Genomic DNA, 12,643 nt, shown 5'->3' on the forward strand with positions numbered 1-12,643 from the left:
ACATAAAATAGAAAAAGGCCCAAATGACTGTTCTAAGGACAAAAGACCAGACTCAGGAGCATTCTCTGAATTCACATAGAATACATTTGGTAGTCTCATTCTAGCCAACTAAGTATTGAAGAAGAGAAAAATTGCAGTCTGATCTAAAGGTAAAGTGTACTTGGGTTTAGATCTCTGCTCTGGGTCTTCTCTGATTTATAAAATGGAGTGGATGATACTTATTTATATATGCCCCTACCTCCTTTTCCCAACCAACCTCAGTATTTTAATTAACTTTTTCTTTAGTTCTTTGTATGTTTATATAACTTCCCCAAGTAAGATCCTGGAAGATTGGGACAATAGCTTCAGATGGGGAAAAGAGAGAAGCTCTTATGGAAACAGAAAAACTACTCTCAGGATAAGTTCCCAACATTTGTGGAATCTGAAAAGATTCACCATGTCCCTGAGTTAGATAGACTTTAAGATGTTAATTCACTTGTAAGGGTTCACTGGATCATAAATGTGGAACTCCAAAGAGCTTTGGAGAGGATTTTGTTCACTCCTCTTGTTGAGGAGACGTAGGTGGGGAGAAAAAAAAGGAAAGAGAATGATTTGCTTCACAGTCACTCAGGCAGCCAGTCAATCACATACAGAGCTTTAGAATGGATGATTTAGAGAAAATGGAGAAGTCCCTTTTTCTTTATCTGTAAGGAAGGGACAAAGTCATTCCCTGACATCCAGGCAGCAGAACCCAAGCCTGAACCCTCCCTTACTTAGACACTCACCAGCTGGGGAACTATGAGCACCCTCAATTCTTGGGGTCTCAATCTTCTGTAAAGCATAGATAATAAAATCACCTCCTTCACAGAACAATTGTAAAGCTCTATGAGGGGGCATCGGTAAAGTACTCCAGTGACCATCATCATTATCTGACCTAAATGATTTCACCAGAAGACTTTCTGAAGTGAGGATCATGGGCTTGACTGATGGTCTCTAAAGATTCCTATTGGCCCAGGAACTTACTGAAGTCAGCTGGGCATTCCAAAGAATGTCTGCCAGATTTCCCTAGTCCAAAGCACTTAAGGGGGGGGAGTCACACAGTGAAGCAGGCTGGCCCCCAACAGCTCTCGGGGTCTTCCCATTGCTCTTCCACTAATTTTTTTTATAGACAGCAACTGCAGCAGTGCTGTCCTCTCTCATTCCCTGAGTCTGGACAAGAGACAGGAAGAGAAGGAGCTGTCAGTCAAGCTACTAATCATGGTGAGGTTTTCTTTTGCTCCTTTACTTTTTCCCGCTCCAACTTCCCAAGTACAGACAATTCTCAGTTCTTGTAAATTCACTTTACTCAAAGAATTCTGAAAGAAATCCACATCCTCCCCAAACCCTATGTTAAATTTAGCCTGTGATGCTCCTTCTCCATTCCTGTCCCTTGGTGCAGCATTCTGCCTCCCACCAAAACAAATCACCCTCCAAGTGAAAGCAGAAGAAGATTAGGAGGACCTGGCCTCAGACTACTAGTGCCTAGAAAAGAGACCTTTGTCCCCCAACCTCCACTGGGTATGTCCAGTGCTGCTGTATCTCACGTTACCTATTCTCTCCTGCTCGTGCCTGTGGCTGCCCTGAATTCTTCCTCTTGTTCCAGCCAGATCCCCAATATGGCTACTGGCCCCTGCCCTAGTGTTCCTTAAAGGCTCTTGCTTCTCTGTGTCCAGCTTCTCCTTCCACAGGCACATGGCCCCCTCTCAGTCTCCCTCTGTCCCTTCCCCATACCCATGGTCATGTAAAAATCACTTCACATGAAGGTGTAGGGAAGGAAACACTTACATAAAGGGAGGACGCTCTGCAGTACAAAGCGCCCACAACGAAAAGCCCCACAGTGAGCAGCTAAAGAATAAGGTGACCTTGACGGCCTCGGTTGAAGTTCTAGGATCCTCAGCACTGACAAAAACCAACAGGATATGGAAAATCTCGTCTGGTAAGTGTTCAGCAGTTATCTTAAAAACCATTTAAGTTAACACTGTGCCATTCAGGAAGAAAACTAATGCTTGGGTCCTTAATCCCAGGAGAACCTACTATTAAATCTTACCCTGAGAACTGACAGTATACATACTCTCGAGGATACTGTTAGCAGAATTAACTCGTAATTCTGCTAGGCTGGTTCCAGCAACACCAGGAAAGAAACTCCAAAGAAAAGAGAACCAGAAGAAAAGCTGGCCCTTGCCATCCCCAAAGCCAGCGCTGTCAGTTTCCTTAAAAAGACCACCCGGCATGGCCCATCTCGGCTGTCGGCGCAGGCTTTCTGCTGAGGCTTTCGACTTCTGCCAGGGCTGGGGGTAGAAAAGCAGGTGATCGTCTGCAGCCTCACATACGCAGCCGCCTGACGGCCAGCCAGGCTGCAGCGCCAGAGCCCTCCCTGCTGGTGGTGACAGCTGGGACGGATGCAAGCAGGGAGAGGAAACATCTTGATTTTCCAGGGATCAGGTCGAACTGGCAGTGCTGGCACTTGGGAAAAACTTGTTTTGACTTAAAAATGGAACAAATTGATAAGAGAGCCAAACTAAATATGAAACAGAATGTCATATGTTTGTGTGTGTTTTCCCCCTCCTATCTGTAACCATATTTTAAATAGAGGAAGGAAAAACACTGGTACGGGGGTGGGTGAGATGATCTATTGTCCTGAAGGGATGTTTTCTGGCTGCTTGAAGGCAGATGAGCAACCCTGTGGTTGATTCAAGCTGCAGACTAAATAGAAATGCTGCCAGGTCACCACTTCTGAGCTGTGTAGACTGTGCTCTGGCCATCCCTCTTCTTTCCCCCAAACTCCGACCTCAGGGCACCTGCCGGGTACACAGGGGCTGCTTTAGCTTGCCGGGAGCCACTTCCTAGCCACTGCTCTCAAGCTCTGCCTGCCCGGTCCGCCTGACCCCGCCACCAGGCCAATAACCCTCCAGGACTTTTCCACTTGCCATCTTACCCCATGGCAAGCCCAAGTCAGAAGATGATGTGCTCTGGGAGCAAAGCAGAACTGGCGCAGCTCAAAAGAAATGCCAAGATGTGCCAATGTCACGCCATCTTCAACCCAAATGTTCAAATGGACTATTTGTGTCCGACACAATTGGCTGGATCGGCCACAGATGGACACACCATACTTGGATACCAACAGAGCGCTGCCATTTAGGTTCTTTTTGAGTGCAAAGGATCACAATCAACCCCATTAGAATATAAACTTCTTGAGGGCACAAACTGTCTTGTTTGCTTGTTTGTTATCCTCAGGATCCAGGAGAGTGCGGGGCACACAGTACAGTCAGGTCATAACATAACATAACATAACATAACATAACATAACATAACATAACATAACATAACATAGTACAGTCTGTCTGAATGCAGTAAAGGGGAAGATTCCTCACTATCTATACAGATCTGGGTACCTTTCTGTGAGATTCCCAAATTTGCTTCTCCAAAGCAAAATAACAAAATTACCAGTGCTCTCACATGGTAGGATCCCTCCTCCATACTGAGGCCACAGAGGTACACATCATTCCAGATGAAATATAAACCAGTACCATTCTTGTCTCTGCTCAGCACAAATAACCATGATGTCACCGACCTTCTCTGGCCCCTGACCTGGAAAAATCGCACCCAACCCAAAGCCTCTCCTCCACAAATAATCATGGTGGTGGTATTAAAAGCTTTCTCCTCTCCAACTTAAGTCAGGAATACTTTTACTTTCGAGCACTCTCTATCCTTATTCCCCCAAGGATGGCTTTTTAAAAATAATCAAAAACAAGAGATTTGGGGATTATAAAACTGGAACAGACAAGAAGGCTTTAGCTCATTTATTTAACATATTACATTATCTTCTATAGATTGTTTAACAACAGCAACTTTAGTCATTTTTATTTTCACTGGTGGAGGAAACTTCGAGATAGGCGTTACCTGTGGTCATACAGCCAGTATGTGTCAAAGGCAGCTCATGAGCCTATGCCTTTCTGACTGTGAAGTTATTTCTCTAACTCCTAGCCTCAAGGGATTTCAAAAAATTTGCTTACTATGTTTAATTTTCTCCAAATACCTTTAGAAGAATGCAGCTCTCCATGTCTACTTTTGTGCCTCCTACAGCAAGCCAGCCATGCGATTTAAGCTTCGCTCTTTGTCACGGGTACAGACACCGCATTTTTCATTTTTCTCAGCATTCTGCTTGCAATCTCTTGACAAGACTAGATTCCTTTTTGAAGCTATCCAAACAGTCACTTAGTGTAAGTAAGTGTGCCTTAAAAAGTCTTTACAAAATAAAAGACCTCTTGATATTTTTCATTTAACAAAAAAGTACCGAGCAAACTTCAACCATTTGATTTTGTTAAGCAAGGTCACAAATAACAAAGTTCTAGAATGAATATGCCCAGAAGTAACACATGTTACGCTCGGAAGATTTTTGCTTTGCTCTATTACAAATCCTCCCAAAGTCTCACTCCCCAACATAATGTCTCCCAGATGTCTCAACTAGTTGCCATGCCAACTAAAGCAGCTTAAATTTAAATGAGGGCCTGGAAAGGGACCTGCATCACTCCAGGTCTGGTGCATGTTAACTAAAGCTCTCTTGACAGGGCCTCAGAGGTGCCATTAACTTGAACAGCAGCTATCTGATGATTGTCTCTGGGTAATTTAATGAGGGGCTCCCAAACAAGAGCAAATGCAGGCCTTGCTGACTCTAAATGGGACAGCCTCTTCAACAGCTGGTGCCCCTGCCAAGGCCTTTCAAGTTAGCATTGGGCAAAGATAAAATCTGGGACCAAAGTTAGGGCTTTCAGAAGAGCATTAACAGATTAAACATTTTTCCCTATTCAAGTCAGTCAATAAAAATATGATCATTAAAAACACACTGGGCATTGTGTGCCAGCCTCAGAGTTCTAACCACCTCAAATGAACGGCACAGCCATAAAATAAACTGCTGCTGATTGCAGTAATTAGTTAAGTAGTTGCATAAAATATAGATTACAAAACGTGCTGATTTGCTACAAAACAACCATTGAGGCAAATGAACAATAATAAACAGGGGGTCTCCGATTCCTGGGGTGCCCTAGAGGAACAATTAGGCCCTTTTTTTCCCCCCTATCTAAAAAGCAGATTCATCTTTCAGGAATTTTTTTTTTTTTTAAATGATCACGGAAAAAGGACCTATTTTTTTCCCCCCCCTTTCATTAAGCCTCACTTGTCATCTGAGAGTAGGAGGGGTAGGAAAGTCCTTAAAGGTCTTCACTTCAGCTCTTCTCCTTTTTGATAAAAAACAGCCATCCAACCACCCAAGGAACTGCAAGACACTGGTGCTGGCCAAGCTGGAAGTAGTCAGGCTCACCTCTAGGTTCATGCTCTTCCATAAAGATCACAAAGTATTCTAAAAGTGGGAGCCAGCCACTTTAAATCTAGGACTCCCAATTTTCCTTTTAAACAAATTAGCAACACAGGAGAAGCATAGAATCTGAGAGGGACGAGAGTGTTAGATAAAGTCCAGGACCAAAGGCTTAGGCAACCCACCAGTATCTGAAGCAATCTCTGGGAGTACTTTAGCACTATCCACACCACATTTCCCCTTTAGTGAAGTCTGAAGGCCCCTCCACAGAATGAGCTTTTAAAATGCACAAAATTTATATTAAAATAAAGATTTTCCCCCCATCTAAACTCACAGATTCCCTGAAATCCCTCTAACTCCCCTGGGGGTCTGAGGATCCCAGGTTAAGAACTCCTGCTCTAAATGGAACTTTTCTGTGATTCTTCTTTTTCCCTTTTCTCTCTTTCTATTCTTCCTTCCTTCCTACTTTTCCTATTCCTTAGTGCCTCAGACTGAACACATAGACACTGTTATTCTCACTAGACACTGCTGATCTATCATTAGGAATCTCCAGACCAAATTAACAAATTCCAATTTTTTCTTTTAAAATAATGTGGTTTTTGTTGTTGTTGATATTACTTCATTTCAGAATATATTTCTCCTTTAACTGTACTCAGTGACTCATCCTTCGTAAGAAATTTTTTTTTAAAGAAAAGCAATTCAGTAAAACCAGCTATCTCATCAGTCAAATCTGACAATGCCCGCAATGCTGCACACCTACAGTCCCTTCTCCCCCCACAAAGAAGGGAGGAAAGTGAATTTCTCAGTTCTTCTCCAAAGTAAGCACTTGGCCCTAACTTCAATGTTCAGTTTTGTCTGCTTGTTTTTTCCCTGTATATTGGCGCGGTCATTGTGTATGCCATTTTCTTTGTTTTTCTTACACTCTGGAGGTCACATGTGAATGAATAAGAAAGCCAGAATCTAGTTCTCCTGATCTCTAGTTATAGCATCTCTCCAGGTCTGTTTTCTAATCAATAACATAGGAATAACTTTTCTCACTCTACCTTCCAGTGTTGCGCCAAGATCAAATGAGATAATGCACACTTTTTTTTTTTTTAAAGTCTAAAGTATAAGCCAAGTGCAAAGTATTGACATATGAGCCCTCATGTAAGAAGAGGGTTCAAAAGGATTAGAAGCCACATGGGAAGAGAGTAAAATGTTGTACACTTTATATATTCACTAAAAACCTAGCAGATCACTGCAAAGTATCCTTCTCTAAGTCCTTAGTTAAATCATTTAGAATTATTCATCCCACAAAGACGCTGAGTGACTTGTTGAACTTTCCATGGCCAGAATCAGAGGCCAGGCCTCTTGACCTCTACCTGTCTCCATTTGTCAGTTCTATCATAGGCTGCCTCATCTAGTTCATAAAAAGTTCCAAAGCTGAATTTTTTTCTCATGCTATTACAATCTGTTACTCCTCGAGGGGACTTAATGCAAAAATAGAGTCTATGACATCAGCTTTTGAGAAGCACAGAGCTGTGCTGCCTTTGGGGACTCGTACCTGAAGCTCACAACCTTGGCTGTTCACCATCACCGAGCCAGAACAAGCCCGCCACACTGAGGGAGACGCCCTCAAATTCTCGCAAGACTACATGTCGCCCAGGCGTCACGCACCACGGTCCCACGTGGCTATTACCCTCGCACTGAAGCGAGCACAACGGCAGCCCCATTTAACAGCCACACCCCACACACTAAAAGACAGTCCATAGAAAACGGAGAAACGTGCTCCCCAATCCCTGTGCCCTTGTGTTTCCCCAGAATGCCGTGAGCCTTCTGTACCATCGGCAGATTTCCTATCAAGGGAGAGGATGTCATCTGCTTTAGAGTCAGGGTCTCTTTCCAGGTTCTGCCAATTCTCCGATTTGGCAAGGGATGCTACAAGGTTGGTTCTAGCACCACGTGCACCTTGTCAGAGTTCACCAATGGAGGGCAGTGGGTGCCAGAGCCAGTGGATGAGCTAAAAGAGGCCCTCTAGTACAACCCCTTTATTTTACAGAGGAAGAAATGGATTCGGAGAGATTAAGAGCCAAGTTCACAGGGCAAAGAAGTGATTAGGTGTTAGACCTGGCCTTCTGACCCCCCCCCCCCCCAGGACAGCACTCCTTCTACTATACATTAAATTGTAAGTCCTGGAGGGCAAGCATTTGCTTTTGTTCTTTTTAATATCCCTAGCACTTAGCAAAGTCCTTGGCACACAGTAGGAGCTTATAAATGCTTACAGAATGATTATTCATACCATGCTACCTGAATTTTAGTCTTATTTCTTATGCCAACTTATGCCATGTTACAATCTCAATGAGCCACTAGGACAGTTTGAGGATTAGATGAAAACTACAAAGTCTGATGGCTGCCGTGGCTCTCCAACAGCTTCTCAAGTTAACCTGTTTGTGCACAGAACTAGTGGGGATAAGAGGAGCATCAACTAACTTCAGAAATGGTTATGCTACAGAATTAACCTGTTCTACGGAGGTCGTAGGGAGGACTCTGCCCAGCTAGACCACGTCTGTCCTACTGTGGTTACTTTTAGACACCATATTCTAGGAAGGCCATTTACAAGTCAGGGCACAAAGGGGGACCAGGAGAGTTCAGGGATTAGCCAGCATGCCATTACCTCATCGGAAGGAGCCAGCAATGTTAATGAAGCCGGGAGAAAAAAAGACTTGGTGGGCCTGAGAGCTGTCAAGTTCTGCTTGGGCTCATAAGAAGTATCAGGTGCAGAAGGACACATCTCAGCTCCTAACATTCAGAACTATTCAACAGTGGAAAAGTTGTCTGGGGAGCCAACAAACAGTTCTCATGCACATGGATGACCGTTTGCTAGGGATATGGCCAAAGAATTCTAATTCAGATAGAAAGGGAATTAGAGGTTCTCTGAGACAGCTTCCAACTCAAAGATCATATAATTCTAATGGCAGGATACAATTTTTGCTGCGAAAGTCCCAATGCACAATAATTCTGGGTTTCTCTTCCAAATCTGTTGTAACTAGCAATGTCACGTTAATAGTCACTAGAAGGCACACTACAAGTCTAGATATAATTAACAGCAACAGCAGCTTATACTTTAGTGTTATAAAACATTTTCTTAAATTATTTCACTCGATTTTCACAACACAGTATTATCACCCTGGTTTTGTGAATCTGAAAACTTGAAGTGTGGAAAGATTAGCAGGAGTCAAACTGATTACCTGAACCTAACTTCCAATCAAGTGCCCTAATGAACATATGACCAAAGCAATTCTTATTGAGCTGTCATTGCCAATGGCAATCTTTATAACCACACATACTAAGATAATGTAAGAGTTAAGTTGTCCAATATATACATATATTGTATTTAACTTATACTTTAACATATTTAACATGTATTGGCCATCTGGGGGAAGGGGCTGGGAGGAGAGAAAAAGTTAGAACAAAAGGATTTGCAACTGTCAATGCTGAAAAATTACCTATGCATATATCTTGTAAATAAAAAGCTATTAAAAAAAAAGAGTTAAGTTGTCCAGACGGTACAACTAGTGTTTTCCACAAGCCAATAACAGAAAACTCTTAATATCGCAATTTAAAATAATAATCTTTCATTCTATTTTAAATGGCTTATTTCAATGTCACCTGAACTTTTACAAATATTGTGTGTCAGGGTGGTTCTTAAGTTTTATATGTAAGATTCACAGAGTAAATAATTTTGTTCACAAAACATTTATTAAAAATATTTATATTCAGGCTTATGCTAAGCATGGGGAAGTGGGGGTGGGAAAGGAAGAGAGAGGATACTAACTTGGATATTCACTTCCTCTCTTCCCAGCCCAACCCATCACTACAAGATTGCTGTCATGAGGGACCTTACAGTATGGGGCAATGATGTCCATATGTGATATCAGGTATCACAGAACAATTATAGATTTCATTCATTGAGTTAGGAATTGCAAATAAGGGGAAAGATCATTGTGAGGAGGTGCTCACCATTATGAGGAGGGAAAAACCATTCAAGGGAGAAAGTACTGAAGGACTTTCAAATATCTGATCTCTGAGAAGAACTTAAAGCTTAAAGGCATAAAGGAGGGAGATAACAGTGGGCAAAGGGAACACCAAGAAGAAAGGCAAAAAATGTGGGGAATAGTTGTTCAGCTCTGGATATGAAGTTTACAAAATGACAGATGAGAAGATTGTTTTAGAGGAGGCTTGTACTAAATACACTCACTTTAATTAAATTAAGATCACAGGGAAAGTACCACCAGGAGGTAACATTCCCCATTTATACTTATGACCAATCACTTGCTGAGTGCATGGCATGAGAGACAGAAAAGACAATCAAGTACAAGAAAGGACAAGCGGACAACTGAGATGAATGTTTAAAGACCAAAAAACAACCAGATAAAACAAACGATAGAGCAAAGGGATGAAAGCAATATTTAAGGAAAAGAAAACTTACAAAGGAGATGATCCCAATGCTAAAGGAACATAAGGATATGAGAAAGAAGACTATTTATTAGGGAAGAGAAGTAGAGATGGTTTAAATCTTTTCCAATAAGGATTCTGAATTGATATTTTAGATAGTAATGGATAAACAATTTCCTTTTATAGGAGCTAATGCAGCAAAAGCCATTTTGAACCTAAAAATCCTGGTGTGGTGATCACCAGGGAGGGGAAGAGGATTTTGTTTGTTTGATATTCTCTTTAGAATGACTTTTACTTGGTGACTCTAGGATGAGCAATTTTTGGTTTATTACTTAGAGAAGTCTTCTTTTCAGGCAGGCAACATGACTGGGAGAGAATGAAAAGATGTGCTTTAGCTAATTAAACTGAGCTGGCTTCTAGATGGAGAAACTAAAGATGCTTATCCTGTTTCTTGCAAAATCCTATGTCCACAGGAATGAGGAAAGTACTATTTAAATTGAAAGGCATGATATTAAAGTGAACTATTATTATAAACAAAAGACTACTTTTCGACAAAATATTTCCTATCAACTTTTTAGTCCCCAAAAAGGTACACAATAGGTGTGGATGGCTGATCAGTATCCTACTGGATACTTGAATAGTTTTGAGAGATTCTAAAGCCCACTGATTAATCTTTCAAAACTATTCAAGTCAGTATAGCAGGAAATAGACACAAATCTAAACACATTGTCCCTTGAACTAAATAAGCCCCACTTCTCTTTCCTTTGCAAAACTGCCCATTCAAGATTCTGTATTTAACACTATTTGAAGAGTATTTGCTAATGGAAATGTGGAAATAGTATCTGCACAAAATAGGAATTTAAGAAATGCTTTCTGATCAATGTTATATGTTTGACGATATTTAGAAAGTTCAGCTGTGTCACTTTCAATGCCCTGCAGGTCTACCGAGTTCTATGAGGTGCTGCTTTTAACTAAACTCATTTGGTAGTGGGAATCTTGGCTAGTTTGTAAAGGTGGCAGATGTCCTGCTGTTCCAATGAAGCCTGGGCTGATGTGCCTCTCTGGTTTTTTAAATCCTTACTCCCCCACATTACACATGGTTGCCTCCAAGGGAAAATAAACCTTTAAAAATAAAACGAAAATCAGATCTTTCACAACATGATGAATGTGGAAGTATGTTTAATATCATTACACATGTATAACCTATATCAGACTGATTACCATTCTGGGAAGGGGGCAGAAAAGAGAAGGAAAAAAGTGGAAACCTTATAAAAAGTAAACATTGAAAACAATTAAAATAATAATAATAAAAAAAAGAAAGAACCATTTAAAAAATATTCCTAAAATCAGAGCAGTGATGGGTAGGGAAGACTAAACCATAGAGCTTTATGTGTTTCCTTAAGTTCCTTTGACTGGATTCTGCACAATGGAAGGCTAATGACCAAAAGGTTGACCAAAGCGGACTGAGCACCACAGGAGACTGATAATAAGGTGGCAAAACTTTGTTTTTTGGTGTTTTACAATGTCTCTCTAATGGTGAGGAGACCAGAAACTTTGTGTAGATTAGGAACTTGGGTTTTTTTCTTTTTAAAAAATATACTTTTCTGTATTTCTTTGTTTTTATATTGCCTAGATTTCCTTTAGGGATTATTATTATTTGTTTTTACATGCAAAAGGTAGAGAGCATCAAGCTTCAAAAATTCTATTTATTTGCTTCCTTCCACTTTTTTCCCACACCTTGGAAGTGTGATTTTCTAATTAAAAGCTAATGTGAATAAGCTGCAATTTTTTTTTTTTTTTTTTTTTGGCAAGGTAATTGAGGTTAAGTGACTTGCCCAGGGTCCCACAGCTAGGAAGTGTTAAGTGTCTGAAGCCACATTTGAACTCAGGTCCTCCTGATTTCAGGGCTGGTGCTCTATCCATTATAGCTGATGCAAATGTTAACAGTTCAGGATTCTCTTTAAAGTAGAAAGAAAGTGCAAAAATGAATGGGAGCTTCAGAGAGGACTCTGCAAATTGCAGATTCTCCATGTACCAAAGGCAGCCTGGATTGCCTATGAAAGACAACGGATGCCTTCTTGAGGTCAGCCCAGTACAGGGAAGTGACACACTGGGTGAGTTTTACCCCCAAGGCCGTCACTACCAAGGCCTGCCAGTAGCAGGACCAGATCCAAGGGGTATTGATTGCTCTGACCATTTATTCCACTAGAGTGTCATCAAGAGCCTCACCCAACTGTTGGTTGTGGTTCTTCACTTGTGTCTGGCTCTTTCTGTCCCTATTTGGGGTTTTCCTGGCAGAGATACTGAAGTAGTTTGCCATTTCCTTGTTCAACTCATTTTACAGATGAGGAAATTGAGGCAAACAGTATGAAGGGACTAGCCCAGAGCCACTAGTCCCCCCCAACATTTATGAGGCACCTGTGATTAAGGCTAGATAAGAAATAATGCCAAAAAAAAAAAAATAGCCTCTTTCATCTATGTATGGAGGCATGATGGCCAACAACCCTTTTCTCTTTCTGACTATGTGGACCTTCCTCTTCAGAATCATCATGAGAAGCTCTAAGCATCTCCATAGCAGCACTTGAGTAGGCAAAATGGGTTTGGTGTCATGAAGTTATCAAAAGAATGAAAAAAAAATCCAGAATTAGAGTAAGGCTAAATTTTTTATCAAGGGGAGTATCTATGCTAGGCTTGAAATCAGAAGGGAATCTATTAATCATTTTAAAAAAAGCTTTCCAGTTGGCTCAAAAGTAACTGACATAGGAAAAGAAAATCCATAATTTGTTGAATGAAATTATTTTCCAGAAAAGAAAAAGATTTTGAGAACTCATTTCCCACCTAAGCACCCATTTTCCATAAACTTTATGCAACAAAAATTTC

At 41.1% G+C, this 12,643-nt stretch overlaps 1 protein-coding gene across 2 annotated transcripts in view; it reads right to left on the reverse strand.

Moving 5' to 3' along the window:
• NLK (nemo like kinase) overlaps window positions 1–12,643 on the reverse strand; it is a 129,493-nt gene that overhangs the window by 31,296 nt on the left and 85,554 nt on the right. The gene's annotated exons all lie outside the window — the stretch shown is intronic.

Source organism: Antechinus flavipes, chromosome 4 (genome assembly GCF_016432865.1).
Source record: "Antechinus flavipes isolate AdamAnt ecotype Samford, QLD, Australia chromosome 4, AdamAnt_v2, whole genome shotgun sequence".
Classification (NCBI taxonomy): domain Eukaryota; kingdom Metazoa; phylum Chordata; class Mammalia; order Dasyuromorphia; family Dasyuridae; genus Antechinus; species Antechinus flavipes.